The 7,252-nt window shown below is 35.5% G+C and overlaps 1 non-coding gene across 1 annotated transcript; it reads left to right on the top strand.

Moving 5' to 3' along the window:
* Positions 1-6,805: 6,805 nt before the first annotated feature.
* Positions 6,806-6,912, top strand: LOC131179814 (small nucleolar RNA R71). Its single transcript, XR_009148700.1, has one exon. It is a non-coding gene; the product is annotated as a small nucleolar RNA R71 (small nucleolar RNA).
* The last annotated feature ends 340 nt before the right edge of the window (positions 6,913-7,252 follow it).

The following is a 7,252-nucleotide window of genomic DNA, read 5'->3' as shown; positions in this document are numbered from 1 at the left end:
TTGCATCATAGTGACTTAATTCTTATGTCATAATTCCAATTTTATTTCATTTTCTTTTCTTTTCTACTCATTTTTAATTTTATTTTTAGCAATATTTATTCATATTTTATATCATATAAATTATTTATTTAATTGGAAAAATTGGCTAAAAATCATCTCTGAAGACGAAATAACCAAAATGTCCTCCGTTTGGCTTAATAGACTAAAATTGTCTGTACCAATCTAAAATTTTTTCTAAGCATTTTCTTGGCATTCTAATGCCATCAAAACCTCAATGACTCTTCTCTGGAGTCTCAAAAATTATTTCATGAATTTTCCACTTGGTTTAGGCCTTCTAGCTATGAAGACTGCAACTTTCCACTGGGTTACCCATCGCTAGGGCACCGGCTCATTTAACTTGGTTGTATTTTATTCATAATTTTTTTTTAAAATTTTTCTTACTATTATTTGTGTTATTTATGACTTCTCCCTCTAGTCTAAATATTTTTCCTAGATGTTCTAGCTGTCCAGATCAACATCGGTCACCGGAACAGTAGAATGTACAAAATTGCTATAGTGAGGGTGTTACATGGTGTGTTTTTGGGAGGGAGGTGTGGCGTCTTAGGTGGCATTGTCGGGATTAGGGGTGGAATGAGAGGATTGGCGAGGTGGAGAACTAGGGTTCGTATTGGCAATTTGGGGATTTAGGGTCAAAATGGGTGTTTCAGGTTGAGTAGTGGGTGGTGTAGGATTTGGTGTTGTGGTTGAAAAGTTACTGTTAGTAGCCTTTTTTATGGCTCGCAGTTTGGGTATATGGGTTGATAGGTATTTGGTGCGCACCATGGAAGGAACAGTGAAAGCTTAGGTCGTGCGGCTGATGAGATTAAATAGGATAAAATGGCTAGGTAAAGGTTTAAGGGGTGATATACCTAGTGTCTAACATGAGGCATGTTGAGAATAGTAAGGGGTGACATGCCTTGTGTGATTTGGTGTAAGATGAATAACATGAGGCATATTGGAATAAAAGGGAAAAAATGACATGCCCCGTGTGATTGTACATGAGGTTCTGCATGAGGCATGTGAGACCCCTTAAAACTCTCGGCAGGTTTGACATTTTTAGCAATTTAAAGTGCCAAGAACAGGTTTTGGTGGTGACATTACCTCCAGCATACATCATGTTGAACCTAGTGTTAAATGACCTGATATAAAACCCAGAAATATGATCCTAAACATACTAAAACCAAACCCAAAACACAATTTGCGCAAAAATTTCACTCAAAATTCAATTGAAACCCAATTAATCGCTAAGAACAATTAAATTCTATCAATCCACCAAACACAAACTAAAATATTATTCAAGTAATATTCACATTAACAATCACACCACAATGAATAACACCCAAATTCAACCCCAAACTCATCATTAAGAATTCATGAACAAGGAATAAAATTCTGCTGCAGACACTGTTCATATGATTAAATTTTTGCAGAATTGTGTCATGAAATTTCACAAAATATATAATGGCAAATATGTCAATCTCAGTGCACTACATCAAAATTAATTACCCAAAAAGTAAAATCAAAAGCATGTTGCTATTGATTACCATGAAAGTTTCTATATTTCTCACCAATTTCCTCAAAATGCTGCAACTAAAATGGCCTTTCACTCCACCATGTTGCTGCAAGCAGACATAAAGCTCAAATTAGTTCAAATTTGACTTTGTTAAAAACAATATGCATCATGGTAGACAAATATAAGGTTCAGCAACTTCCCAAGCATTAATTCTTTCAATTCAGCATACATATTTACTTGAAAATCTCCACCAACCTGCAGAAAGAAATTTTAATGTCAAATTTGAGTTCAATGGGATATAAGATGAAACAAAATAAAAGAAAAATTAAGTATAAGAAAAAAAATTTTTGGTGCCTCCCAAAGAGCGCTAATTTTAGGTCATTAGCTTGACTCTCCTTAATTTAGTGAATTGGTGGATCATTAAGGAAACAACTTGTTCCGTTCTCAATGGACTGGCTTGTGATATAAATCTTGAGCCTTTGACCATTAACTTTAAAAAAAACGAGAATTTTCACAAATATCCACGGCTCCATGTGGATAAACTTTGACTACCTTGAAAGGATCAGACCATCTTGATTTCAACTTCCCAGGAAAGAGTCTAAATCTAGAATTATACAATAAAATCAGGTCACCCTCTTTAAACTCCTTTCTTTTAATATACTTATCATGCCAAAATCTAGTCCTTTCCTTAAAAATCTTAGCATTCTCATATGCATCCAACCTTATCTCTTCAAGTTCATTTAATTGAAGTAACCTTTTCTCTCCAGCACTGTTTAAGTGAAAATTCAAAGTTCAGATTGCCCAATATGCTTTGTGTTCCAACTCAACTGGCAAATGACATGATTTCCCATAAACTAGCTTAAAGGGTGTAGTTCCAATAGGTGTCTTGTAAGCTATCATGTATACCCATAATGCATCATCTAACCTCAATGACCAATCCTTCCTTGAATGATTAACAATTTTTTCCAGAATTCTCTTCAATTCCCTATTAGATACTTCAACTTTCCCACTAGTCTGAGGATGATAAGGTGTATCTACCTTATGAGTAACCCCATATTTCTTCAAAAGATTTTCAAACTGTTTATTGTAGAAATGATATCCACAATCACTTATTATAGCTCTTGGAGCTCCAAATCTAGTGAAAATAAACTTTTTCAAAAATTTCACTGCTACCCTTGCATCATTTGTAGGGGAAGCAATGGCCTCAACCCATTTAGACACATAATCAACACCTACCAAAATGTACTTATTCCCAAAAGATGATGGGAATGGTCCCATGAAATCTATGCCCCAAACATCAAATAACTCAATCTCCAAAATTCCTTGTTGTGGCATTTCATTTTTCCTTGAAATATTCCCCACTCTTTGACATCTATCACATCTCAAAATAAATTCTCTCACAATTTTAAACATGTGTGGCCAATGAAATCCGGCTTGAAGTATTCTAGCCACTGTTTTATCCACACTAAGATGACCTCCATAGTCAGAAGAATGACAGTGCTCTAGAATGTTTCCTATTTCCTCTTTAGGCACGCACTTCTAACTAGGCCATCATTACATCTCTTGAATAACAATGGATCCTCCCATGTATAAAATTTCACATCATATAAAAATTTCTTTTTTTGTTGATAGCTCAAATCTGGTGGGAGAACTCCACATGACAGGTAATTGACAAAATCTGCAAACCATGGCAATGCAGAAACAATAACTAGTAATTGTTCATTCAAGAAAAACTCACCAATTGGCAATTCCTCTTCATTTCTATCCTTACTCTCATACTTAATCCTTGATAGATGGTCCGCCACAACATTTTCAGCTCCCTTTTTATCTTTAATTTGTAAGTCAAACTCCTGTAGCAATAGAACCCATCTTATCATTCTTGGCATTGCTTCTTTTTTATTCATCAAATATCTTATGGCGGCATGGTATCTATAGACAATCACTTTCGATCCAACTAGGTATGATCTGAACTTTTCCACAGCAAATACCACAGCTAAAAATTCTTTCTCAGTGGTGGCATAATTTACTTGAGCATCATCTAGAGTTTTGCTAGCATAATAGATTGCATAAGACCTCTTCTCTTTTTTCTGACCAAGTACAGCTCCCACGGCAAAGTCACTAACATCACACATAACCTCAAATGGCAATGACCAATCCGGAGGTTGCATAATAGGGGCTGTTGTTAGAGCTTCCTTCAACCTATTAAAAGAATCAAAACAAGCGTGGTCAAAATTAAAAGGGACATCATGATTTAACAAATTTGTAAGAGGTTTAGCAATTTTTGAAAAATCCTTTATAAATCGCCAGTAGAACCCAGCATGCCCAAGAAAACTTCTAATTCCTTTCACTGAAGCTGGTGGAGGCATCTTCTCAATCACTTCTACTTTGGCCTTGTCCACTTCAATTCCTCTGTGTGATGCTAATGTCCAAGAACAATACCTTCTTGCACCATAAAATGACATTTCTCCCAATTTAGCACCAAATCTGTTTCTTCACATCTTTTAAGCACTTTAGAGAGGTTAGATAGACAATTATCGAAAGAAAAATCATATACAAAAAAATCATCCATGAAAACTTCCATAATTTCCTCAATAAAATCAAAGAAATTGGCCATCATACACCGCTAAAAAGTAGCTGGTGCATTACATAAGCCGAAAGGCATCCTTCTATATGCAAATGTGCCATATGGACATGTGAATGTGGTTTTCTCTTGATCACTAGGATGTATTAGGATTTGGAAAAAAAACCATAATACCCATCCAAATAACAAAAATATGAATGTTTTGCTAACCTCTCTAACATTTGATCAATAAAAGGCAAGGGAAAATGGTATTTCCTAGTGGCACTATTAACTTCCTGTAATCTATACACATCCTCCACCCTGTAATAATTCTAATAGGTATCAACTCATTATTTTCATTTTTCACAACGGTCACACCTCTTTTCTTAGGAACTACATGAACTGGCCTAACCCAACTACTATCAGAAATAGGATAAATGATCCCAGCTTCAAGTAGTTTCAAGATTTCTTTCTTCACCACCTTTTTCATATTAGGATTTAACCTTCTTTGATGTTCTATGGTGGCTTTAAAATTATCCTCTAAAAGAATCCTATGCATGCACAAGGTAGGGTTTATACCCTTTATGTCATCAATGGTGTAACCAATGACTTTCCTATGTGCTCTTAACTCTCTCAGCAATTTTTCAACTTGCACATCACTCAAACTTGCATTAATAATGACAGGATAAGTTGAATTAGGTCCAAGAAAAGCATACCTTAATGTAGATGGAAGTGGTTTGAGGTTTACCTGTGGTGCATCCTTCTCATCTAGCAAAGATGGGTGTGCAACTTCATATTTCAATTCTTCAACTTGCAAAACTTGATCTCCTACAACTGCTTGAGTAGCTTTCAAAATTTAAGCAAAAGCTGCAACTTCAGGATTTTCATCCTTTGTTGTTCTACTATGTACCAAACAATTCTCCAAAGGGTCCTCAGGATATCTTTTCTTAAATTCTGCTTCCACAATCTCATCAATAACATCCACCCTTGAACAAGGATCAACTCCATGATGTTTCTTCAAAGTCTGATTCAAATTAAATTTCACCTCCTATTCTCTAACTTTAAATTTCAATCTACCATTCTTTACATCAATTATAGCCCCTGCTGTGGCTAAAAATGGCCTTCCCAAGATGATAGGTATGTGAATATCCTCTTCCATTTCAAGAACCATAAAATCCACAGGAATGAAAAATTTTCCAACTTTTTAAGGGCACATTCTCCAAAATTCCCACTGAATATTTGATGGATCTATCAACTAATTGCAAAGAAATGGTGGTGGGCTTCAAATCTCCTACCTTCAGCTTTTCACAAATGGAAAGTGGCATCAAACTTACACTAGCTCCAAGATCACACAATGCCTTTTTAATACTAGTGTCCCCAATGTAACAAGGAATAGAGAAACTTCTTGGATCCTTCAATTTTGGTGGAAGTTTATTCTGTAAGAGAGCACTTCACTCATTTGTTAATGCCACAATTTCATAATCGTCTAATCTCCTCTTGTTTGACAAAATTTCTTTCACGAACTTAGCATATGAGGGTATTTAAGAAATTGCATCTGTAAATGGAATGTTGATGTATAATTTCTTCAAAACTTCCAAAAATTTCCCGAACTGCTTATCTAGCTTTGCTTTCTGAAACCTTTAAGGATATAGCAATGGTGGCTTGTATGGTGGTGGAGGCATATACTTTTCCTCTTATTCTTTTTCAACTTCCTTCTTATTGTTTGCTTCCTCATTAACTTCATCATGATTTAAAATAGATTCATTTTTATCTTCATCTTCTTTCTTCTTTTCCTCTTCTACCTCATCTTTCTTTTCATTTCCCAAAATTTTCCCACTCCTTAGTATCACTGCCTTGCAATGTTCTCTAGGATTCTCTGGTTGACTTGGAAGTTTTCCTTGTGCTTTGCTGAAAGAGCTTGCTTGTTGAGCTATTTGGTTTTCCAATATCCTGTTATGAGTGGCAAGCTGGTCTATCCTTGACGTTAATTGTTGAATCATTTCTCCTTGTTTTTATTGAGCAATTAAGAAATTCTCTATCATAGACTTAAAAATTGAATCTTGGTCTGAAGACTGAACTGGTGGTTGTGGAATAGGTGCATTTTGATTCCTTTATGGTGGAAATCCAAGTGGTACTCTGTTTGCTGAAAATTCTACTGTTATTGCTGGAAATTAAGAGGTTGTTGATAATTTTGTTGCTGCCTTTATCGACCTCCCCAAGAAAAGTTAGGGTGGTTCCTCCATGCTGGATTATATGTAGCAGAAAAAGGATTACCAATTGGTTTCTGATTGTAATTCCCAACAAAATCAACTTACTAATTTCCAAACTCTTGCCCATAGGAAGGAAAATCATTGATACAATGCATATTTCCTGCACCAACATCTTTTATATAACTAGATCCTCCAATTGATGAATCAACGTTCATGCTTAACTTATCCATTTTTCTCATCAAAGCATCAAATTTGGCATTGAACATACACATGGCATCTAATTCATATACACCAGTTGGTGGCTTCTTCATTTCATTTCTTTCACAACTCCATTGATAATTGTTATAAGTAATTTTATCCAATGCTGAATAAGCTTTATCTTCTGACTTCTCCATAAGATCACCTCCTGAAGATGCATCAATTATACTTCTAATTGCTGGAGAAACACCATTGTAGAAATGTTGAACTAGCATCCATTTAGGGATTCAATGATGTGGACATCTCCTTTGAAGATCCTTGTATCTCTCCCAAGCTTCATAGAGACTCTCATCATCCCTTGGTTTGAAAGAAGTTAATTCATTTCTCAATTTTGCAGTCATGCTAGGAGGAAAGTATTGAGCTAAGAAAGGTTGTGACAACTCATCCCAACTAGTTATTGAACCTGAAGGTAATGAATGCAACCACTCCTTAGCACGATCCTTCAAAGAAAAAGGAAATAATCTCAGCCGGATGGCATCATCTGACACTTCATTTATTTTCAGCATTTCACTAATCTCAAGAAAATGTGCAAGGTGCACATGTGGACTTTCAGTAGGACCTCCCCCAAACTGTGATTATTGAACCATTTGATAAAGTGAGGGCTTCAACTCAAAGTTGTTTGCTTCCACTCCAGGCCTTGTAATATTCGATCTAAAATCTCCAAAACTAGGA

This window comes from Hevea brasiliensis, chromosome 4 (assembly GCF_030052815.1).
Source record: "Hevea brasiliensis isolate MT/VB/25A 57/8 chromosome 4, ASM3005281v1, whole genome shotgun sequence".
NCBI classification, from domain to species: domain Eukaryota; kingdom Viridiplantae; phylum Streptophyta; class Magnoliopsida; order Malpighiales; family Euphorbiaceae; genus Hevea; species Hevea brasiliensis.
This window is presented reverse-complemented; position numbering and strand designations above follow the sequence as displayed.